Here is a 25,890-nt window from a genome sequence, read left to right as displayed (position 1 = left end):
AAAACTTTCATTATCTAGAAGGTAATATTTAGCTTCTGATTGTAATTTAGAAACTTATGAAATGTTCAAACAACTTTTTTTATTTAGGCAGCAAATGATAAAGATTCAAAAACACAAAGTATTCAAATATATTTTTTTAAAAGAGAATAGTACAAACAGTTCAGTGACTCAGTGTTATTTATATAGGTAATTATCTCAATTGACTTTCAATGCAATGAATTCCTTTTCAATTAGAATTCTGAGTGGGATCACATAAATTATTTAATGAACTGATTATCAAAGTTATAGTCCTCAAATACAGGTTTCTGAGTGGCTTCATTTTCCTAAAATAGCATGTATTCTCTACAGACATAAAAACATGAAACCGACTTTGACCTCTAAAGAGTTTTTTTTTTTTTTTAATTTGGTTTTACCTTGAATTCTCATTGAGTGAGAAAAAGATTATATGAAAGAAAATTAAATTTGGATGAGACCTTACGCTTAGTTGATTTCTATACTGCTACTCAAACCCCTGGGCTTCCCAGGTGGCACTAGTGATAAAGAATCACAGGCAATGCAGAAGACCGAGGTTTGATCCCTGGGTTGGGAAGATCCCGTGGAGGAGGGCATGGCAACCTACTCCAGTATTCTTGCCATGGACAGAGGAGCCTGGCGGGTTACAGTCTTTAGGGTCGCAATGAGTTGAACATGACTGAAGTGACTGAGAACACATGCAAACTTTTATTTATATTTTATTAAAGCAGTTAGAAAAAAAAATCCCATGCAGAACTCACACTTCACACTAGCACCTCATTCACTTTCCAGGGTGTTTTATCAAGAAGTAATAAGTAGAGCAGAAATGGCGTTTGCTTTTGAATAGGGTGTAATGTGACTGGGGATAACTTCTATAATCTTCAAAAGATATAGATGGAAGAGTTGTTTTGTTTTGTTTTCCCTTAAGGAGGTGAAAAAGTTAAAGTCATGCTGAACATTAAGATCTGAAAAGCAAGAAGCAGCCAAGATGCACTGCTTCCCTGTCACAGCCAGCTGGAGCTAATTGTATTAGTTATGATAATACTGCCCTCCAGAGGAATTTCACAGGAATTTGAAAGGCAGGGAAAATGAAACGATATGAAAATGATGAATTTAAATACACACTTGTAGTAAATTAACATATTAATCCTACCCAGATAATTAAAATATACTTAAATAGTTTAAATTTAGTGCTGAAAAGCAACACTATATTCATAACAAAAATGTCAACAAACAAATGCTTTTTTAATATTTTAAGCTAACTGTGAATCTTTACTTACATATTTATATTCTTGATATATTCTAAAATATATGATATGTTATTTTAAGGTAAGTTTAATTCCAGGAACAAGTAAAGGGCTCACATTAGGGATCTAAATCTGTGACATCATTGTTCCTTTTCCTCTGTGGTATTTTTTTTTTTTTTAATTTTATTTTATTTTTAAACTTTACATAATTGTATTAGTTTTGCCAAACATCAAAATAAATCCATCACTGGGACGACCTGGAGGGATGGTATGGGGAGGGAGGAGGGAGGAGGGTTCGGGAGGGGGAGCACATGTATACCTGTGTGGTATTTCTTTTGGCAATTCTTTAGAAGTTAGTGTAAGTAGAGCTATATTCTTAAGTTAGTATCACTGAAATTAGGTAAAATTCTAAACAAGCATTATTAATCATTGAAAACAAACTGAAACGGGGGACTCTAAAGCACTAGGTTATATAGATAGTAAGTCCCATTTAACATCACAAAATGTTAACAAGTTAAAAACAGGTAATAAGTACAGGAAATGAAAAATTAGGTGCCTTATTCTTGTCATTTAAATATTTATACTTTCTTAATTTTAGAGACTGCATAATGATTATTTCACATGATTTATTGTCATTATCATCAAAATTGCTTTCACTATTTTAACATGCTAGGCACTGAGGACAATGCAGGGAAAAGGGAATTCATATTTAATGATTTCACTGCTTTTTACCTCACTCACCATTGTCAGCCACCACCATAATTATTTTCTGCATTTGAAACCTTGGAGGAAAAGACAAATCAGAAAACAAATTTCTTTCAGTAATTTACTAAAATCGCAATAAAAGAGTTGAAATTTTTCTCTTAAAATTTAATGCCAGAAACTACAAAAAGAAGAAAAGGAGAATAAACAAAAATAAGAACAAAGCAAAGGACAACAGAAAGAAAACACTAAGAAACAGGGTAGATAAACCCAACTATGTCAATAATTACACAGAATATCAATGATCTAATGAAAGTCTCTAATTTCCATCTTTGCATGAAATGTTCCCTTGGTATCTCTCATTTTCTTGAAGAGGTGGTTTGCCATTCCCTTCTCCAGTGGAACACATTCTGTCAGACCTCTCCACCATTATCCGCCCGTCATCAGTGGCCCCACATGGCATGGCTTAGTTTCATTGAGTTAGACGAGATACCAAGGGAACATTTCATCCAAAGATGGGCTCGATAAAGGACAGAAATGGTATGGACCTAACAGAAGCAGAAGATATTAAGAAGAGGTGACAAGAATACACAGAAGAACTGTACAAAAAAGATCTTCATGACCAAGATAATCACGATGGTGTGATCACTCACCTAGAGCCAGACATTCTGGAATGTGAAGTCAAGTGGGCCTTAGAAAGCATCACTATGAACAAAGCTAGTGGAGGTGATGGAATTCCAGTTGAACTATTTCAAATCCTGAAAGATGATGCTGTGAAAGTGCTGCACTCAATATGCCAGCAAATTTAGAAAACTCAGCAGTGGCCACAGGACTGGAAAGGTCAATTTTCATTCCAATTCCAAAGAAAGGCAATGCCAAAGAATGCTCAAACTACTGCACAATTGCACTCATCTCACATGCTAGTAAAGTAATGCTCAAAATTCTCCAAGCCAAGCTTCAGCAATACATGAACCATGAAATTCCAGATGTTCAAGCTGGTTTTAGAAAAGGCAAAGGAACCAGAGATCAAATTGCCAGCATTGGCTGGATCATAGAAAAGGCAAGAGAGTTCCAGAAAAACATCTATTTCTGCTTTATTGACTATGCCAAAGCCTTTGACTGTGTGGATCACAACAAACTGTGGAAAATTCTGAAAGAGATGGGAATACCAGACCACGTGACTGCCTCTTAAGAAACCTATATGCAGGTCAGGAAGCAACAGTTAGAACTGGACGTGGAACAACAGACTGGTTCCAAATAGGAAAAGGAGTACGTCAAGGCTGTATACTGTCACCCTGCTTATTTAACTTCTATGCAGAGTACATCATGAGAAACGCTGGTCTGGAAGAAGCCCAAGCTGGAATCAAGATTGCCAGGAGAAATATCAATAACCTCAGATATGCAGATGACACCACCCTTATGGCAGAAAGTGATGAGGAACTGAAGAGCCTCTTGATGAAAGTGAAAGAGGAGAATGAAAAAGTTGGCTTAAAACTCAACATTCAGAAAACGAAGATCATGGCATCTGGTCCCATCACTTCATGGGAAATAGATGGGGAAACAATGGAAACAATGTCAGACTTTATTTTTGGAGGCTCCAAAGTCACTGCAGATGGTGATTGCAGCCATGAAATAAAAGACATTCCTTGGAAGGAAAGTTATGTCCAACCTAGACAGCATTTTGAAAAACAGAGACATTACTTTGCCAACAAAGGTCCATCTAGTCAAGGCTATGATTTTTCCAGTGGTCATGTATGGATGTGAGAGTTGGACAGTGAAGAAAGCTGAGCACTGAAGAATTGATGCTTTTGAACTGTGGTGTTGGAGAAGACTCTTGAGAGTCCCTTGGACTGCAAGGAGATCCGACCAGTCCATTCTAAAGGAGATCAGTCCTGGGTGTTCTTTGGAGGGAATGATGCTAAAGCTGAAACTCCAGTACTTTGGCCACCTGATGGGAAGAGTTGACTCATTGGAAAAGACTCTGATGCTGGGAGGGATTGGGGGCAGGAGGAAAAGGGGACAACAGAGGATGAGATGGCTGGATGGCATCACAGACTTGATGGACATGAGTCTGAGTGAACTCCGGGAATTGGTGATGGACAGGTAGGCCTGGCATGCTGCGATTCATGGGGTCACAAAGAGTCAGACAGACTGAGCGACTGAATTGAACTGAACTGAATGAAAGTCACTCAGTCGTGTCTGACTCCTGCAATCCCATGGACTGTATAGTCCATGGAATTCTCTAAGCCAGAATACTGGAGTGGGTAGCCTTTCTCTTCTCCAGGGGATCTTCCCAACCAGGGATCAAACCCAGGTCTATGGCATTGCAGGCGGATTCTTTACCAGTTGAGCCACAAGGGAAGCCCAATCATCTAAATGCACCAATTAAAAGACAGATTGTCTGAGTGAATCAGAAAACAAGACACAGTGTATGTTATCGATAAGAAATTCACTTTAAGTATAAAGACATATATTAAAAGTAAATGGATTTGTAATGTCACTACATTATTTATGCACATGTGCGTGTGCTCAGCCACTTCAGACCTGTCCAACTCTGCAACCCCATGGACTGTAGCCCACCAAGCTCCTCTGTCCATGGGTTTTCTCCAGGCAAGAACACTGGAGAGGGTTGCCATGCCCTCCTCCATGGGATCTTCCCAACCCAGGGATCGAACCCAGGTCTCTTATGTCTCCTGCATTGGCAGGCCAGTTCTTTACTACTAGTGCCACTGGGGAAGCCCTCTATATGCACATCAGTTCAGTTCAGTCACTCAGTCGTGTCCAACTCTTTGCGACCCCATGGGCTGCAGCACGCCAGGCCTCCCTGTCCATTGTCTTATTTGTTAAACCCTATTCAAATAGTATACCTTTTAAGTTCCTGTCATGTATAATGATTCTAGAGACTAGAGGGTTAAGTTTTTCTTATATTGCTCTTACTTTTGAAATTATATTAGCCAATCTTGTTCCTTTGCCCATCCCAATGATCTGTAGAAGAGCTTATCAAGTTTCATGAAAGAATATGTTGAGATTTTAAATAAGCATCACACTCACTTAATAGTTTAATTCGAGGAGGACTGCTATATTTAAGATACTGAATGTTTATATCCATGACAGTGATAACGCCCCCAGTTACTATGTGCCGTTTTATGTTCTTCAGTACTAACTGCTTTCTCTGTAAAGATTCCATCTTTTGTTACATTTGCTCCTATGTGTATTACTAGGACAGAGTAAAAGGACCAAGTGGGTGATTAAATAGTTAATCTCACTAGGAGACTGCAAGTAAAAAAATATTGCTATATTTATATAGCTATACATATATATTTTTTAAGCTATATTCTATAGGCTAATAATCATGTAAGAAAGCCACTTTTCTTAACCACAAAACACAGCAGGCTTGATTAGCAACAAAACCATGCAACAAAAGCATGGGACATGTCCCCAAACGTTCAAACAATGGTGGCATGAGACCCACATCCTGCCAGTGAGCTAAGTAAGTTAATAGTCCCTAGCATATGCTCTTTGCACGTGCTAGGCTTTTAAAAAGTATACAAATGTGGATCCCTCCTTAGCCAAGGGACAGACCCTTTTGAGCATATATTTCATAGTGCAGTCTGCTCCAGCCATCAGACACAAAATTCAAAAAACTGATGGTCATCAGATCCCTATGAATGACTTGCTACAATTGGCTTATTTGGTTTTCAATAATAGGGATATGGCCAAAAAGGTGGAATGAACACAGAGAGATAAAGAAAAAAACCCAAATGATGACAAAGTCTTTGTCCACTCAAAGACCACCAAAAGACCAGGATTTCTGGGCCAGTTTGGCCACGGTAGACCACAAGGCCCATGGGTACCCAGGCAAAATCAGTGTGCCCTGTGTGGGCAGAAGGGACACTGGAGTAAAGACTGTGATTGATACTTCCTTTGCAAACAGCCAGGTCATTGGCAGAGGGAATGGCCCAGATGCCAGTATGGCAGGGGCCCCTCTGCCTTTGATGGTTTCACCATCTAAAGATTGATGGGGTCCAATGCCTAAAGTGGCTCTGCCTTAGAGACGCCACCTACATAACTAACGCCAAGACTCAGGTGGTCACTGAAATGGCGGACCACTTGATAAAATTTCTCATAGACACTGGTGCAGCCTTCTCAGTCGTAACCGAAAAGGTTGAAAACCTTAACGACTGTAAGAAATAGGTAATAGGAATCAGTATCAGTTCAGCCACTCAGTTGTATCCGACTCTTTGTGACCCCATGAACCATAGCATGCCAGGTCTCCCTGTCTATCACCAACTGCCAGAGTCTATCCAAACACACGTCCACTGAGTCAGTGATGCCATCCAACCATCTCATCCTCTGTCATCCCCTTCTCCTCCTGCCCTCAATCCCTCCCAGCATCCGAGTCTTTTCCAATGAGTCAACTCTTTGCATGAGGTGGCCAAAGTACTGGAGTTTCAGCTTTAGCAACATTCATTCCAAAGAAATCCCAGGGCTGATCTCCTTCAGAATGAACTGGTTGGATCTCCTTGCAGTCCAAGGGACTCTCAAGAGTCTTCTCCAACACCACAGTTCAAAAGCATCAATTCTTCAGCACTCAGCTTTCTTTACAGTTCAACTCTCACATCCATACATGACCACAGGAAAAACCATAGCCTTGACTAATATCTTTATTTACTAGTAATAGTTTGGCTTTCAGTTTTTTTTTTTTAATGATTTTTTTTTAATTGAAGGATAATTGCTTTGCAGAATTTTGCTGTTTTGTGTCAAACCTCAACATGAATCAGCCATAGATATACATATATCCCCTTCCTTTTGAAAAAGCCTCCCATCTCCCTCCCCATCCCAATCCTCTAGGTTGATATAGAGCCCTGTTTGAGTTTCTGGAGCCATACAGCAAATTCCTATTGGCTATCTATTTTATATATGGTAATGTAAGTTTCCATGTTACTCTTTCCATACATCTCACCCTCTCCTCCCCTCTCCCCATGTCTATTAGTCTATTCTCTATGTCTTTTTCTCCATTGTTGCCCCGTAAATAAATTATTCAGTACCATTTTTCTAGATTCTGTATATATGTCTTAGAACAATGTATTTATCTTTCTCTTTCTGGCTAACTTCACTCTGTAAAATAGGTGCCGCCTCATTAGAACTCACTCAAATGCATTTTTTCTTATGGCTGAGTAATATTCCATTGTGTATATATACCACAACTTCTTTATCCATCATCTGTCAATGGGCATCTAGTTGCTTCCATTTTCTAGCTATTATAAATAGTGCTGCAATGAACCATGGGATTCATGTGTCTCAATTTTGGTTTCCTCAGGGTATATGCCTCGGAGTGGCATTGCTGGGTCATATGGTGGTTTTATTCCTAATATTTTGAAGAATCTCCAATATTGTCTTCCATAGTGCCTGTCTCAATTTACATTTCCACCAACAGTGTAAGAGTGTTCCCTTTTCTCCACACCCTTTCCAGAATTTACTGTTTGTAGACATTTTGATGAAGGCCATTCTGGCCAGTGTGAGGTGATAGCTCCTTGTAGTTTTGATTTGCATTTCTCTAATAATGAGCAATGTTGAGCACCTTTTCATGTGTTTGTTAGCCATCTATATGTCTTCTTTGGAGAAATGTTTGTTTAGATCTTTTTCCCACTTTTTGTTTGGGTTGTTTTTCTGGTATTGAGTTGTATGAGCTGCTTGTATATTTTGGAAATTTATCCTTTGTCAGCTGTTTCATTTGCTATTATTTTCTCCTATTCTGAGGGTTTTCTTTTCACCTTGCTTATAGTTTCCTTTGCTGTGCAATAGCGTTTAAGTTTAATCAGGTCCCACTTGTTTACTTTTGTTTTTATTTACATTATTCTAGGAAGTGGGTCATAGAGATCTTGTTTTGATTTATGTCATCAAGTGTTCTGCCTATGTTTTCCTCTAAGAGTTTTATAGTTTCTGGTCTTACATTTAGGTCTTTAATCCATTTTGAGTTTATCTTTGTGTTATGGTGTTAGGAAGTGTTCTAATTTCATTCTTATACATGTAGCTGTGCAGTTTTCCCAGCACCATTTATTGACGAGGCTGTCTTTGCCCCATTGTATATTCTTGCCTCCTTTGTCAAAAATAAGGTATCCATAGATGCATGGGTTTATTTTTGGGCTTTCTATCTTGTTCCATTGGTCTATATTTCTGTTTTTGTGCCAAGACCATACTGTCTTGATGACTGTAGCTTTGTAGTATAATCTGAAGTCAGAAAGCTGATTCCTCCAGTTCCATTCTTTTTCTCAAGACTGCTCTGGCTATTTGAGGTATTTTGTGTTTCCATATGAATTATGAAATTTTTGTTCTGGTTCTGTGGAAAATGCCATTGGTAATTTTACAGGGATTATGTTGAATCTGTGTAGACTGTGTTTGATAGTATAGTCATTTTCACAGGATTGAGTCTTCCTACCCAGGAACATGGAATATCTCTCTGTTTATGTCATCTTTGATTTATTTCATCAGTGTCTTATAATTTTCTGTGTACAGTTCTTTTGTCTCCTTAGGTAAGTTTATTCCTAGATATTTAATTCTTTTTGTTGCAGTGGTGAGTGGGATTGATTCCTTAATTTCTCTTTCTGATTTTTCATTAATATATAGAAATACAAGTGATTTCTGTGTATTGATTTTGTCTCCTGCAACTTTGCTAAATTCACTGATTAGATTTAGTAATTTTCTGATACTATCTTTAGGGTTTTCTATGTACAGTATTGTATCATCTGCCAACAGTGAGAGCTTTACTTCTTTTCTGATCTGGATTCCTTTTGTTTCTTTTTCTTCTCTGATTGCTATAGCTAGGACTTTCAAAACTATGTTGAATAACATAGTTCCTGATCTTAGAGAGAATGCTTTCAGTTTTTCGCCATTGAGAATAATGTTTGCTGTAGGCTTATCATATATGGCCTTTACTATGTTAAGGTAGTTTCCTTCTATGCCCATTTTTTAAGAGTTTTAATCATAAATAGATGCTGAATTTGTCAAAGGATTGTTTTGCATCTATTGAGATGATCATGTGGTTATTATCTTTCCATATGTTAATATGGTATATCATACTGATTTCTGTATATTGAAGAATCCTTGCATCCCTCAAGTAAACCTAACTTGATCATGATGTATGAGCTTTTGATGTGTTGCTGAATTCTGTTTGCCAAAATTTTGTTGAAGATTTTTGCATCTATGTTCATCAGTGATATTAGCCTATCAGTTCAGTTCAGTCACTCAGTCATGTCCGACTCTTTGCGACCCCATGAACTGCAGCACACCAGGCCTCCCTGTCCATCACCAATTCCCGGAGTTCACTCAGACTCATGTCTATCTAGTCGGTGATGCCATCCAGCCATCTTATCCTCTGTGGTCCCCTTCTCCTCCTGCCCCCAATCCCTCCCATCATCAGAGTCTTTTCCAATGAGTCAACTCTTTGCATGAGGTGGCCAAAGTACTGGAGTTTCAGCTTTAGCATCATTTCTTCCAAAGAACACCCAGGACTGATCTCCTTTAGAATGGACTGGTTGGATTTCCTTGCAGTCCAAGGGACTCTCAAGAGTCTTCTCCAACACCACAGTTCAAAAGCATCAATTCTTCAGTGCTCAGCTTTCTTCACAGTCCAATTCTCACATTCATACATGACTACTGGAGAAACCATAGCTTTGTCTTGATGGACCTTTGTTGGCAAAGTAATGTCTCTGCTTTTGAATATGCTATCTAGGTTGGTCATAACTTTCCTTCCAAGGAGTAAGTGTCTTTTAATTTCATAGCTGCAATCACCATCTGCAGTGACTTTGGAGCCTCCAAAAATAAAATCTGACACTGTTTCCACTGTTTCCCCATCTATTTCCCATGAAGTGATGGGACCAGATGCCATGATCTTTGTTTTCTGAATGTTGAGCTTTAAGCCAACTTTCTCACTCTCCTCTTTCACTTTCATCAAGAGGCTTTTTAGTTCCTCTTCACTTTCTGCCATAAGGGTGGTGTCATCTGCATATCTGAGGTTATTGATATTTCTCTTGGCAATCTTGATTCCAGCTTGTGCTTCTTCCAGCCCAACATTTCTCATGATGTATTCTGCATATAAGTTAAATAAGCAGGGTCACAATACACAGCCTTTACCTACTCCTTTTCCTATTTGGAACCAGTCTGTTGTTCCATGTCCAGTTCTAACTGTTGCTTCCTGACCTGCATATAGGTTTCTCAAGAGGCAGGTCAGGTGGTCTGGTATTCCCATCTCTTTCAGAATTTTCTACAGTTTATTGTGATACATACGGTCAAATGCTTTGGCATAGTCAATAAAGCAGAAATAGATGTTTTTCTGGAACTCTCTTGCTTTAGTTTTCTTATTTTGTGTTTTCTTTGTCTGGTTTTGGTATCAGGGTGATGGTGGCCTTGTAGAATGAGTTTGGCAGTTTTCCTTCCTCTGCAGTTTTTGAAAGAGCTTTAGAAGGACAGGCATTAGCTCTTCTCTAAATGTTTGATAGAATTCTCCTGTGAAGCCATCTGGTCCTGGGCTTTTGGTTTTTGGGCGATTTTTGATCATAGGTTCAATTTCAGTGCTTGTAATTGGGATGTTCATAATTTCTATTTCTTCCTTGTTCAGTCTTAGAAGATTGACCTTTTTTAAGAATCTATCCATTTCTTCCAGGTTATCTATTTTATTGCCATATAGTTGTTCATAATAGTCTCATAATCCTTTGTATTTCTGCATTGTCTGTTGTAACCTCTCTTTTTTCATTTCTAATTTTGTTGATTTGATTTTTCTTTATTTTTTTCTTGGTGGGTCTGGCCAAGGGTTTGTCAATTTTGTTTATCTTCTCAAAGAACCAGTTTTTAGTTTTATTAATCTTTACTTTGTTTATTTATTTTTCATTTATTTTTGCTCAGATCTTTATAATTTCTTTCCTTCTACTAATTTTGGAATGTTTTTGTTCTTTTTCCAGTTGCTTTAGGTGTAAAGTTAGGTTGTCTATTTGATGTTTTTCTTGTTTCTTGAGGTAGTATTGTACTGCAATAAAGGTAAAGTATCTGCCTGCAATATGGGAGACCTGGGTTCGATCCCTGGGTCGGGAAGATCCCTTGCAGAAGGAAACGGCAACCCATTCCAGTATTCTTGCCTGGAAAATTCCATGGACAGAGGAGCCTGGTAGGCTACAGTCCATGGGGTTGAAAAGAGTCGGACACGACTGAGCTACTTCACTTTCTCCCTCTTAGAACTGCTTTTGCTGCATCCCATAGGTTTTGAGTTGTTGTGTTCTCATTGTCATTTGTTTATAGAAATTTTTCAGTAACCCATTGGTTATTTAAAGTTGTGTTGTTTAATCTCCATGTTTGTATTTCTTACAGTTTTTTTTTAATGTAGTTAGATATTTATTTTCTTTTTTTTTTTTAACTTTACAATATTGTATTGGTTTTGCCACATATCAACATGAATCCACCACAGGTATACATGTGTTCCCCATCCTGAACCCTCCTCCCTCCCTGTACCATCCCTCTGCGTCGTCCCAGTGCACCAGCCCCAAGCATCCAGTATCGAGCATTGAACCTGGACTGGTGACTCATTACAGTTTTTTTTTTTTTTTTTTCTTGTAATCGATATCTAGTCTCATAGCATTGAAGTCAGAAAAGATGCGTGATATGATTTCAATTTTCTTAAATTTACTGAGGTTTGATTTGTGACCCAAAATGTGGTCTATCCTGGAGAATATTCAGTGTGCACTAGAAAAGATGTTCTTCTGAATTTGGATGGAATGTTCTGAAAATATCAATGAGATCCATCTCATCTAATGTTACCCTTTAAGATTTGTGTTTCCTTACGAATTTTCTGTTTTGATGATCTGTCCATTTGTGTGAGTGGGGTGTTAAAGTCTCCTATTGTTATTTTGTTACTGTCAATTTCTCCTTTTAAGTCTGTTTGTGTTTGTCTTATGTACTGAGGTGCTAGAAAGTGAAGAGGAACTAAAAAGCCTCTTGATGAAAGTGAAAAAGTTGGCTTAAAGCTCAACATTCAGAAAACTAAGTTCATGGCATCCAGTCCCATCACTTCATGGCAAATAGATGGAGAAACAGTGGCTGATTTTATTCTTTGGGGCTACAAAATCACTGCAGATGGTGACTTCAGCCATGAAATTAAAAGATGCTTACTCTTTGAAGGGAAAGTTATGACCAACCTAGATAGCATATTAAAAAGCAAAGACATTACTTTGCCAACAAAGGTCCATCTAGTCAAGGCTATGGTTTTTCCAGTAGTCATGTATGGGTGTGAGAGTTGGACTGTGAAGAAAGCTGAGCGCCAAAGAAATGATGCTTTTGAACTGTGGTGTTGGAGAAGACTCTTGAGAGTCCCTTGGACTGCAAGGAGATCCAACCAGTCCATTCTAAAGGAGATCAGCCCTGGGATTTCTTTGGAATGAATGATGCTAAAGCTGAAACTCCAGTACTTTGGCCACCTCATGCAAAGAGGTGACTCCTTGGAAAAGACCCTGATGCTGTGAGGGATTGGGGGCAGGAGGAGAAGGGGACAACAGAGGATGAGATGGCTGGATGGCATCACCGACTCGATGGACATGAGTTTGGGTAAACACCAGGAATTGGTGATGGACAAACACAAGAGAAGACTCTACACATGGACATCACCAGATGGTCAACACCGAAATCAGATTGATTATATTCTATGCAGCCAAAGATGGAGAAGCTCTATACAGTCAACAAAAACAAGACCAGGAGCTGACTGTGGCTCAGATCATGAACTCCTTATTGCCAAATTCAGACTTAAATTGAAGAAAGTAGGGAAAACCACTAGACCATTCAGGTATGACCTAAATCAAATCCCTTATGATTATACGGTGGAAGTGAGAAATAGATTTAAGGGCCTAGATCTGATAGAGTGCCTGATGAACTATGGAATGAGGTTCGTGACGCTGTACAGGAGACAGGGATCAAGACCATCCCCATGAAAAAGAAATGCAAACAAGCAAAATGGCTGTCTGGGGAGGCCTTACAAATAGCTGTGAAAAGCAAAGAAGAAAAGGAAAGATATAAGCATCTGAATGCAGTGTTCCAAAGAATAGCAAGAAGAGATAAGAAAGCCTTCCTCAGCAATCAATGCAAAGAAATAGAGGAAAACAACAGAATGGGAAAGACCATCCCCATGGAAAAGAAATGCAAAAAAGCAAAATGGCTGTCTGGGGAGGCCTTACAAATAGCTGTGAAAAGAAGAGAAGCAAAAAGCAAAGGAGAAAAGGAAAGATATAAGCATCTGAATGCAGTGTTCCAAAGAATAGCAAGAAGAGGTAAAAAAAAAAAAAAAAAAACCTTCCTCAGCAATCAATGCAAAGAAATAGAGGAAAACAACAGAATGGGAAACACTAGAGGTCTCTTCAAGAAAATGAGAGATACCAAGGGAACATTTCATGCAAAGATGGGCTCGATAAAGGACAGAAATGGTATGGACCTAACAGAAGCAGAAGATATTAAGAAGAGGTGGCAAGAATACACAGAAGAACTGTACAAAAAAGATCTTCACAACCCAGATAATCACAATAGTGTGAACACTGACCTAGAGCCAGATATCCTGGAATGCAAAGTCAAGTGGGCCTTAGAAAGCATCACTATGAACAAAGCTAGTGGAGGTGATGGAATTCCAGTTGAGCTATTTCAAATCCTGAAAGATGATGCTGTGAAAGTACTACATTCAATATGCCAGCAAATTTGGAAAACTCAGCAGTGGTCACAGGACTGGAAAAGGTCAGTTTTCATTCCAATGCCAAAGAAAGGCAATGCCAAAGAACGCTCAAACTACTGCACAATTGCACTCATCTCACATGCTAGTAAAGTAATGCTCAAAATTCTCCAAGCCAGGCTTCAGCAATACATGAACCGTGAACTTCGAGATGTTCAAGCTTGTTTTAGAAAAGGCAAAGGAACCAGAGATCAAATTGCCAACATCCGCTGGCTCATCAAAAAAGCAAGAGAGTTCCAGAAAAACATCTATTTCTGCTTTATTGACTATGCCAAAGCCTTTGACTGCATGGATCACAATAAACTGTGGAAAATTCTGAAAGAGATGGAAATACCAGACCACCTGACCTGCCTCTTGAGAAACCTATATGCAGGTCAGGAAGCAACAGTTAGAACTGGACATGGAACAACAGACTGGTTCCAAATAGGAAAAGGAGTACATCAAGGCTGTATATTGTGACCCTGCTTATTTAACTTATATGCAGAATACATGATGAGAAATGCTGGATTGGAAGAAGCACAAGCTGGAATCAAGATTGCCAGGAGAAATGTCAATAACCTCAGATAGGCAGATGACATCACCCTTATAGCAGAAAGTGAAGAGGAACTAAAAAGCCTCTTGATGAAAGTGAAAGAAGAGAGTGAAAAAGTTGTCTTAAAGCTCAACATTTAGAAAACGAAGTTCATGGCATCTGGTCCCATCACTTTATGGGAAATAGATGGGGAAACAGTGGAAACAGTGTCAGACTTTATTTTTCTGGGCTCCAAAGTCACTGCAGATGGTGACTGCAGCCATGAAATTAAAAGACGCTTACTCCTTGGAAGGAAAGTTATGACCAACCTAGATAGCATATTCAAAAGTAGAGACCTTACTTTGCCAACAGAAGTCCGTCTAGTCAAGGCTATGGTTTTTCTTGTCATCATGTATGGATGTGAGAGTTGGACTGTGAAGAAGGCTGAGGACCAAATAATTGATGCTTTTGAACTGTGGTGTTGGAGAAGACTCTTGAGAGTCACTTGGGCTGCAAGGAGATCCAACCAATCCATTCTGAAGGATATCAGCCCTGGGATTTCTTTGGAGGGAATGATGTTGAAGCTGAAACTCCAGTATTTTGGCCGCCTCATGTGAAGAGTTGACTCACTGGAAAAGACTCTGATGCTGGGAGGGATATGGGGCAGGAGGAGAAGGGGATGACAGAGGATGAGAAGGCTGGATGGCATCACTGACTCATTGGACGTGAGTCTGATTGAACTCTGGGAGTTGGTGATGGACAGGGAGGCCTGGTGTGCTGCAATTCATGGGGTCACAAAGAGTCGGACTCAGCTGAGCAACTGAACTGAACTGAACTGAGGGCTAGTGCTCTGGGAGTCTAGAGTCTTGGAGTCAGTGCTCCCACTCCAAAGGTTCAAGGTTTTATCTCTGGTCAGAAATGAATATTCTACAAGTGATTTGTTATGGCATTAAGGGAGAGTAAAACAAATATCAAAAAAACCAGGAAACCAAAGATGAACCCCATATCAATGGCAATTAAAAAATCAGGCAAATAATAATTATGTATGGCTGTGCAAGGACTGTCTCATTCGAATTCCATTTAGTCTGCCACAGATCAGTTGTTTCACTCTCAGCCTTAAATGTTTCCCCTCTGACTCAGATAATTGCCCTTAAGTGGGTATAGAACCCCTGCATCAATTCCCCACCCACCAAGTGCAGGTCCGGTCCTACTAACACTCCTGTTTTTCCCCCTAGTTCCTTTGTCCTACTGAGTTTTGCCTGGTTCTATATATTCTTTTCCAGTGATCAAGTACTCCTTTCTGCTCTCAGCTGGTGTTCTGCATGTACTTCTGTGTCTAAAGGTGTATTCCTGATGTATCCATGGAGCGTGATGTACTCCGCATCCGCCTGCTCCTCTGCCACTTGTCCTCCCGGCTTTCATTTTTCTCATACTAATACAGATATCACAATGTTCTTTCACTAAGTATCTGCTGATATATCTTTTATATTATTTAGCTTAAAACTCTCTGTGCTTATTGTTCATATTTTCTACCTTTTTTGTAATGTACTTACTGTTTATTTTCTCTCTCCCACTAGAAATTGCATTTCATGGTCACAGGAATATTTGTATGTTTGACTCAGTGAGGTACTGAAATATCTAGAACAACGCTTGGCACATAACAGGATCTCAAAACATACTTGTTAAGCTAATTTCATGATGTAATTTATAGTTTATATTTAACTGGACATTTTCCCGTTTTAATCTAAACCCGGAATCTCTGTTTCTTGTTTTCTTGCTGTTGTTGTTCAGTCTCTACTGCATGTTTGGAGTGGGTAGCCTAGGGGCTCTTCTTACCCCAGGGATTGAACCTGGGACTCCTGCACTGCAGGTAGATTCTTTATCATCTGAGCCACTGGCTTGAATACAAATATATACATATATATGTGTGTGTGTGTGTGTGTATAAAAGATATGTGTGTACATATATATACATATATACATAATCTGTTTTTTCTGCATTATGTGTACTGTGCATAATTTCTATTTTTATTATATTTTGTCTATCCTTACAGTATTTTGTCCTATCCTTATAGGTTTTACACTTTATTGCTTAATCATTTTAAACACATAAGATTCATTTTATTATTTTCATTTAGTCTTGTTATTTCAAAATTCTGGCTTATTTTTGCTAGAACTGATACTTTACTCATGACACTTTGTTCATTCACTTGTGTTGTGATTTATTTTAATCTAAAGCTGCTTTGTAGTGAGGATTGTAATTTTTCCCTACTGAATTCCTCCCAGCCTTACATTATAAGAGTGTGGCTCTAGAGCAGTGTTACAGGTTTACAAGGGTATCTCTGGACCAGGACAAATATTTTTGCTAATCTCAGACTGAGGACTTTGGCACACAGTTGGTGCCTTTTAATCATAATTGATTTCACCTAAGACACAGACCTTGGGTCTTGATTTCTCACAAGGAGACATTTCCCTTAACTAAAAGGGAACAGTTTTGAACTTCTTTTCTCCCAAGACTGGCAGTCAGAGTATATCTAATACATCTCATCAGGGAGTTTTTTTTTTTTTTTTTTAATGGATTCAATTCTTATTCCAAGGTTTGTTTAAACTCACGTCCCAAAGTAATCATAGGATCACCTTAACTCTAGAGCTTTTAACCCTAGTTTTGTACCTTTTCAGAGTGTACCACTGGGGCTTTCTTGTCTCTAAGAAGTCAGATGAACAATCCATATTATTCAGTACATTCAATTCTTTGTAGGAACAAAGGATAGGTTTTTAACTTGATAAAAAGCCCTGAAATGATACTTCTGAATCAATGTGTATTTTATAATATACTACAAAAGGAAAAATAAACTGATTATTACTCAGATCTATGAAAGAGAATGGTACAGGTGCATTGTCAACAAAGAGAATTTTTAAGAATTATTTTTCAATAAAAAAATCCTTACTTAGGAATATAATTCAATTAGCTCAAAAATGCTATTACTACTTTTTAAAGAAGGTTTCAAAGTATTTTAGGGATAAATCTCCCTAACTAATTTTTTAAATAAATAAAAAATGGAGAAATAGAATTGTACCCTAGTGTAATCCCATTTCTAATAACAATATTGAAACAATATGAAGTTACAATAGCTACAATATGTAGGTATAACAAACTCACATTACACTAAATTTCATGCAATTTTTAGTACTCTGAGGGACATGAAAAACCATTTACCCTTTAGATTTTATAGATTTCATAAATGAAGCAACCAAAATTAAGAGGTTAAGAGTTTAAAAAATCTGAAAGCCTTACTCTAAGTTCATGAACAAGATAAGTATGTCCCTTCTTATCACTTTTATTCAAAATAGTCCTAGAAGTCCTATTCAGAGCAATTAGACAAGAAAAATGAATTGGGATTATATGAAAAGACTATACCAAAAACTGTTAGAACTAATAAATAAAATAGGTAGTTTAGCAGAATATAATATCAGTATACAAAAACCAGCTGTCTTTCTATACAGCAACAACTATCAAGAAGATAAAAAACAACCCTGTTTATAATAGCATCAAAAAGAACAAAATATTTAGGAAAATATTTAATCAAGAAGGCAAAAGATCTGTACATTTAACAGAATAAGACACTGATTAACAAACTGAAGAATGCATAAATAAATGGAAAGATATTCCACTCTCATGGACTGGAAGAATTAATACTGTTAAAATGACTATACTATCAAAGCAATCTTGAGATTTAATGTGATCCCAATCAAAATTTTGATGTTCTTTTTTACAGAAATTGAACAAAAAGTCTTAAAAGCTATGTGGAATCATGAAAGACCCTACATAGCTAAGCAATCTTGGAAAGAAAATAAAAGCTGGAGGTATCACACATCCTGGTATCAAAATATACTACAAAGGTGTAATAATCAAAACAATATGACAGTGTTATAAAAAACAGACAGAGATCCATAGAACAGAGAGCACAGAAATAAACCCACACATACATGGTAAATTAATGTATGACAAAGAAGCCAAGAATACACAATGGTTTGGGGAAAACTGGACAAAAGACAGGATAAGAAATTTTGGTGAGGATATGGATAGAAAGAAATCTTTGTACATTTTTGTTGAGAATGGAAGTTGGCACAGCCACTATAGAAAATAGTATGGAACTTCCTCAAAAAACTAGAAATACCATATGATTCAGCAATCCCACTTCTGGGTATATATCCAAAAGAAATAAAAATAAAATCTCAAAGAGATATATACACTCTCACATTTACTAAAGCATTATTCACAATAGCCAAGACATGGAAAACAACATTCATGTCCATCAATGGAGGACAGAGAAAGAAGGCATGGTTTACATATATAGATATATATTACACATGCATATTATAATAATGTGTGTGTATATATATATATATAGTGAAATATTATTCAGCTGTGAATAAGCACATTCTGTCATTTGTGACAACACAGATGAACCTTGAGGGCATTATGCTAAATGAAACGAGTCAGTCAGAAAAAGATAAATACTGTATGGTATCACTTGCATGCGGAATCTAAAAAATCTGAACTCACAAAAACAGACAGCAGAGTGGTGCTTACCAGGTTCTGGGTAGGGGGAGGACAGGGGAATGGGAGATACTGATCATATGGTCCATACCTCTGATCATAAGATACATGTGTTCTAGAAATCTAATATATAGCAAGTCATGATAGTTATTAACTATAATACTGTATTACATACCTAAAAGTATCTAAGACAGTAAATCTCAAATGTTCTAACCACAGAAAACAAAGAGCAATTAGGTGACATGTTGCATGTTTTAGCTAACCCTAGGCAGTAATCATTTTGCAGTATCAGTTCCGTACAACTCAGTCACTCAGTTGTGTCTGACTCTTTGTGACCCCATGGACTGCAGCACGCCAGGCCTCCCTGTCCATCACCAACTCCCAGAGTTTACTCAAACTCATGTCCACTGCATTGGTGATGCCATCCAACCATCTCGTCCTCTGTCATCCCCTTCTCTTCCTGCCTTCAATTTTTCCCAGCATTAGGGTCTTTTCCAATGAGTCAGTCCTTTGCATCAGGTGGCCAAATTATTCCTTCCAATGAATATTCAGGGCTGATTTCCCTTAGGATGGACTGGTTGGATCTCCTTGCAGTCCAAGGGACTCTCAAGAGTCTCCTCCAGCATCACAGTTCAAAAGCATCAATTCTTCCGCGCTCAGCTTTCTTTATAGTCCAACTCTCACATCCATACCTGACTTCAGGAAAAACCATAGCTTTGATTAGAAGGACCTTTGTTGGCAAAGTAATGTCTCTGCTTTTTAATATACTATATAGGTTGGTCACAACTTTTCTTCCAAGGAGCAAGTGTCTTTTAGTATATATGTATTAAATCAACTTGTGGCCTACCTTAACTCTGCCTGAACTTACATGTCAGCTACATCTCAATCTGGCTGAAAAACAGAACTTCAGAGAAAAATTAATACATATATATATTTTAAATAGTTCTCAATTATGATTTCTAATATGATGTCTTTATATACACATATGCATACATATATATATAAACTATATGAATAAAAGCTATTCAGTAGTTCTTAAGAGGATAAAATATTATTGGGAGCAAAAAGTTTTGAGAATTAATTCATTAGACTGAACTCTATTCTTTAAAAGACAGTGAATCCAATAATTTCCTTGTAGGGAAGAAATATAAGTACAAAGCTACAACACACACTTTTAATTCCAATTCCATTAAATTATCAATGAAACTTTTAGATTTTATATGGGTGACAGAAAAAGAGAGTGAGAATCTCAGAGAATAATACAATTTCTTTAAAATTTTATAAAAGTCCTTTTATAGCCTTGAGCCCCTGTCCAGGCCTTGGAAGTTATTGAAAGTTATTGAAAGAGGGAGCATTAAATAGCTAGATTGTTACTGGTAACTTTTTAATCATATAAATTAAATGTGTCAACAGTAAGAGTTAACGGAAGAGATTGGAGAAAATTATTTTTGATGGTGGTCATGCCAATCATTGAAGGTTCTCAAACAAAGTATGGGAACATGTAATTTTATTTGCACAGCAACTGATAAGATAAAATCAAGGGTGAACAAAACTCCTTTCAAAATGTGTAGTGAATCATTAAACATGAAATGAGCTTCTGAGTTCACCCTGTTTGCTTTCTAATGAGGCGAGAAATACAATTAAAATAAAGAAGAAATAATAAGGTAAGTAATACTGATGTACATTGTGTTATAAGATATTATCTGTATATGTGGCTCAGCTGGTAAAGAATCTTCCTGCATTGTGGGAGACCTGGGTTCAATTCCTGGGTTGGGAAGATACCCTTGAGAAGGGAAAAGCTACCCACTCCAGTATTCTGCCCTGGATAATTCCATGGACTGTATTTATATGATAGAAATACCTAAATAATTGTAAAAATGATTATTTCATAAATGGCATTAGAATTCCCATAAGCAATGTTTTCTACAATGTATATTTTTCAAATTTCAGGGATAATTTTTCTGGGTAAAAATAAAACAATATATGGCAATAATATTTTGTTTAACCATTTAATTGTTGAGGATTTGGTGTGAAACTCTTCTTTTGGAGACAGGACTTTAAAACCCAGAAAGGTTAAATGATATGGTCAAGGTCAGTAGTTCATTTCCACTTGATCCAAAGAACCAAGTGGAATTCAAATTCAAAGAAATGAGGTAAAATAGAAACTTTAGAAACACAGATCACTCTAGATATTTTAGTCACAAATAAGAGTGTGCAGTTAAAGAATATTAGTAAAAGTGCTTAACACTTAAGAAACCAGTGGCAAGATAATAAAGTTCTCATTACAGAGCTATCATTTTGGGATTTTTTTTTATCTTGTAGCTTATGAAACTAGCTTTCATTTTTAATGTGTACACACTTTTCCTACAGTTCTTGCATTTTCAAATAGAATTTAAAATTTGGAAACTCTAAATGTGACACAAACATGGAATCTGTCATTGTAACAATACGTAGAGCATACGCCTAAGCTTATTAATGTAATATTTTGAGACTTTTTAATGCTATATATTACTATAGACAAAAGAAATATTGAGAAAATTATGACTGAATCCTTGTTTTCAAGATCTTATGTTCAGGAGGAGAGAACAAAGTGACAATTACAGTTCAAGATATTGTGAGCTAGTAATTATGAGACAAGAGGCTCTACTGTAAGAATTTAGTGTGAAAACAGTGGTAGAATATTAGCTGTCACAGTGATCTTAGTAAATTATAGAATTAAGCAAAATAACTTTATCTGCCAAAGAAAATGTCTGGAAGAAAAGGACATTTTCCCCAAATTCCAGGATACATAATAAAGTAGAAAATGAACTGCCTATCAGTGTCAATAACAATATAATCAGATAGCTAACAACAGAATCTAAAAGTATAATAAAAGAAACCTAAGGTAATTCCGGGTATCATCAGCTCTTGGTCAAGCCCTTTGTATTAACAGAAAGAGACATTATAGATTCTAATGGTTAGGCAGTCTAACAAATCGGGATTCTGCAGGTTCTTGGTGGATTGCTAAAAGAGTAAAATAAAACAGAGCACTTGGTAGGCAGAGATTTTACATTACTTTTGGTGGAACTCAGAGCCTTTTTCATACCTAATTTCTGGGTTTCTGAGAACTACCTTAATCCAGGAAACCAATGAAACATGCAATTTTCTCTGATATCTTAAATTATTTTTCTAAAGTGTTTTGGAGAAATATCAATAACCTCAGATATGCAGATGACACCACCCTTATGGCAGAAAGTGAAGAGGAACTAAAAACCTCTTGATCAAAGTGAAAATGGAGAGTGAAAAAGTTGGCTTAAAGCTCAACATTCAGAAAACGAAGATCATGGCATCCGGTCCCATCACTTCATGGGAAATAGATGGGGAAACAGTGGAAACAGTGTCAGACTTTATTTTTCTGGGCTCGAAAATCACTGCAGATGGTGACTGCAGCCATGAAATTAAAAGACGCTTACTCCTTGGAAGGAAAGTTATGACCAACTTAGATAGCATATTCAAAAGCAGAGACATTACTTTGCCAAAAAAGGTCCATCAGGACAAGGCTATGGTTTTTCCTGTGGTCATGTATGGATGTGAGAGTTGGACTATGGATAAGGCTGAGCACCGAAGAAATGATGCTTTTGAACTGTGGTGTTGGAGAAGACTCTTGAGAATCCCTTGGACTGCAAGGAGATCCAACCTCCATTCTGATCTCCATTCTGAAGGAGATCAGCCCTGGGATTTCTTTGGAAGGAATGATGCTGAAGCTGAAACTCCAGTACTTGGCCACCTCATGCGAAGAGTTGACTCATTGGAAAAGACTCTGATGCTGGGAGGGATTGGGGGCAAGAGGAGAAGGGCACGACAGAGGATGAGATTGCTGGATGGCATCACTGACTCGATGGACATGAGTCTCAGTGAACTCCGGGAGTTGGTGATGGACAGGGAGGCCTGGCGTGCTGCGATTCATGGGGTCGCAAAGAGTCAGACACGATTGAGCGACTGATCTGATCTGATCTGATCTGACTGATGGTGTCTGGGAAGGAAAAAAGCACAGTATTTTTTTAATACAGCAAGATAGATTATAATAAAAGATTCATTCTGAAATCAAAGATATGGGTGAGATTTCAAGATTTATAATTTTCCCATATGCTGTCATGGAAGTCCTACATTCCTTCTGGCTCTCAATTTTTGAACTATAAAAGGAATCTATTTTCATATGCCCAGAGTATTTCCAGAATTTTTATATCAACTGCTAAAAGTATGAGAACTGTACTACATGATATTAATAATTTGGCATCTGAATTTTAAAGTACTCCATTAAGGAGGTAATTGAGCCCCTCCCCCACAAAATAGGGAAAAGCTTATGGAAGAAAAAAGGCATATTCAATAATATATAGCTCAAGTTTGGGAGTATTTATTATTACTTAACAAACACAGTGCTTTATTCTTTATATTTTATTATCACTATTGCCAATGAATTCACATTTTAACTCAAAGCTAACATCAGAATTTTATACTTTTTGATGCTGGTGTAATATAATTAAACAATGAGAAGAGTCCTACTTCATAGGACTATAAGTGAAAGATTTACTTACATTTCAATATCATGTCATAAAATTGTTGCAGCATTCTGTTATATAACTGATAAATAAAGTGGAGTCCAATTTAGTAATTCATCATTAACAATATGACTGTTATGCACACTGGAATTCTCTAATGGTCAAAACTAGGACATTCTCTCCCTACAGGCTGACCTATATAGAATCCCAAATTATGATTATAATCAATTGTTTGCTTGGCAGACTCTGAAGCAAAGAGGAATGTTATAATTTGAATCTTTAATGGCAATAGACTAAGGTGATGAAAATCATTTATTTTCGTGTTGGAGACTGTCTATCGAAAATTTTCCAAATCATATCACAATGGGCTGATAAAGAAAAATGATATGCTCTATAAAACACAATGTGTACTCAATGAAAGTTGCTTCCTCCCTGTAGGGTTTCTCCCAGATTTTAACATGCCGGTGTTCATCATTAGTGTTTCAGAGGGAAATATTATAAGCCCTATTTTCCCAAAAAGAGTTTTTTTGGTGGTAGGGGTGGGGTATGAACTCTGATATCTCCCAGAATTAGAGATCCAAGAAACCCAGATTCAGACTATGGAATTATAATACTGCAAAAGCTCCAGCTTCTTCTCACAAATGTGTGGACATCTCTTTTGTGGCATGTCCAGCATCTATAAGGAGGGAGATCCATGGCAATCAGAATCAGTGAGATTTCAATTTGCCAGAACTTGTAGGAAGCAAAAGTTAACTTCCTGGATTGTGAGCTATGGAGGTAGTGTGTTGTGCTCAGTTGCTCAGTCCTGTGCAACTCTTTTGTGACCCCATGAACTGTAGCTTGCCAGGCTCCTCTGTCCATGAAACTTTTTTAGGTGAGAATACTAGAATGGTTGCCATTCCCTTCTCTAGGGGATCTTCTCAACCCAGGGATCCAACTCATGTCTCTTATGTCTCCTGCATTGGCAAGAGGATTCTTTACCACTAGCGCCACCTGGGAAGCCCTTCTCCCCCTCTCTCCCTTCTAAACCAAAACTGCAACCAAAATTAGCTTTACTGATTAACAGGGGCAATATCTGGTTAGATTCCTTCAACTCTGATTCCATGACTGCTTTCTGTATGTTTCCATTACTGCTCAATCACTCTTAAGATTATATTCTTCATATATATCAAGGTCATACATTATATAAAAGACAATACTTTGGGGGACGTCTTGCCCTTGTTATTAATCTATTTGATATGATTTATCTCTTCTCTGATCCATTATCTTGGCTTTAAATGTATTTCTCAAGGGAATTTTACTTGCTAGTTCTCCTCAACTTCTCCCCCAATACCACTTGTAGGCATAAAAATGAATTCAAATGAAGTACTTCCAACTATCTCCTTCTGTGTCAGTCTCTCTGACTCCTTACAGTACTTTAGGACTCTAGCATACATATCTTTAGCATCATAACAAGTATCTAGAGCTTAATAAGCTTGAAGATCGTTGGACTTCTTCCTAGACAAAGTAATCAATCTACTCTTTTCTCTTGTTTTGGGTTCTGCTGTCTTTGGACTGCACGTGTGCTCAAAAATTGGGTCTATCTTTTCCTCCCCCCACCCCCAAAACAGATGGTCCTCTGATAACTGATGCTTTTAAGAAATAAATATAGTAAAACTGCTAATGACTGGTATGGTTTTATGTTTCTGACCTTCTGTCAGCCATTCCTATTGAATAAGAACTACTTTCAAAAGAATGAATATCTAATGGTGGAATTTAATTGAAGATCAGATCAGATCAGATCAGTCGCTCAGTCGTGTCCGACTCTTTGCGGCCCCATGAATCGCAGCACGCCAGGCCTCCCTGTCCATCACCAACTCCCGGAGTTCACTGAGACTCACGTCCATCGAGTCAGTGATGCCATCCAGCCATCTCATCCTCTGTCGTCCCCTTCTCCTCCTGCCCCCAATCCCTCCCAGCATCAGAGTCTTTTCCAATGAGTCAACTCTTCGCATGAGGTGGCCAAAGTACTGGAGTTTCAGCTTTAGCATCATTCCTTCCAAAGAAATCCCAGGGCTGATCTCCTTCAGAATGGATCGGTTGGATTTCCTTGCAGTCCAAGGGACTCTCAAGAGTCTTCTCCAACACCACAGACTATTAGCACTATTTGCCTACTCAAATTATATCATTAAAGGACCTGTCTTTCCACATTTTCTTTAAAACTGATATTTCTCTTGCTCATGTTTTTCTCCTACCCCAACTGCAAGCATTTTACTTTTCATCCTTCTTGTGGTTCCTCTGCATGTTACTCATGCTTCAGTCATGCTTGACTCTTTGCGACCCCATGGACTATAGCCCACCAGGTTCCTCTGTCCATGGGATTCTCCAAGCAGGTATACTGGAGAGGGTTGCCATTTTGTCCTCCAGGGGATCTTCCCAACCCAGGGATTGAACACACATCTCTTGTGTCTCCTGCATTGGCACGTGGGTTCTTTACCACTAGCACCATCTGGCTCCTCTAGGGCCTCAATAATCAGTAAGTTTCATCTTATAAATGAACTGTACTCTACCGAGAGTAACTGGAGT

At 37.8% G+C, this 25,890-nt stretch overlaps 1 protein-coding gene across 2 annotated transcripts in view; it reads left to right on the top strand.

Annotated features, from left to right (window-relative positions):
- PIK3C2G (phosphatidylinositol-4-phosphate 3-kinase catalytic subunit type 2 gamma) overlaps window positions 1–25,890 on the top strand; it is a 669,869-nt gene that overhangs the window by 162,717 nt on the left and 481,262 nt on the right. Inside the window, exon 1 of one of the 2 annotated variants that reach the window (XM_059886332.1) lies at window positions 20,362–20,451. The exons of the other annotated variant lie outside the window; for it this stretch is intronic. The gene's annotated coding sequence lies outside the window, so the exon portion shown is untranslated. Of the gene's footprint in view, window positions 1–20,361; window positions 20,452–25,890 lie in introns of those variants that run through there. 2 annotated transcript variants of the gene reach the window in all.

The sequence above is a fragment of the Bos taurus genome, chromosome 5 (assembly GCF_002263795.3).
Source record: "Bos taurus isolate L1 Dominette 01449 registration number 42190680 breed Hereford chromosome 5, ARS-UCD2.0, whole genome shotgun sequence".
Classification (NCBI taxonomy): domain Eukaryota; kingdom Metazoa; phylum Chordata; class Mammalia; order Artiodactyla; family Bovidae; genus Bos; species Bos taurus.
The sequence above is the reverse complement of the archived record's forward strand: the minus strand, read 5'-3'. Positions and strand labels throughout refer to the sequence as shown.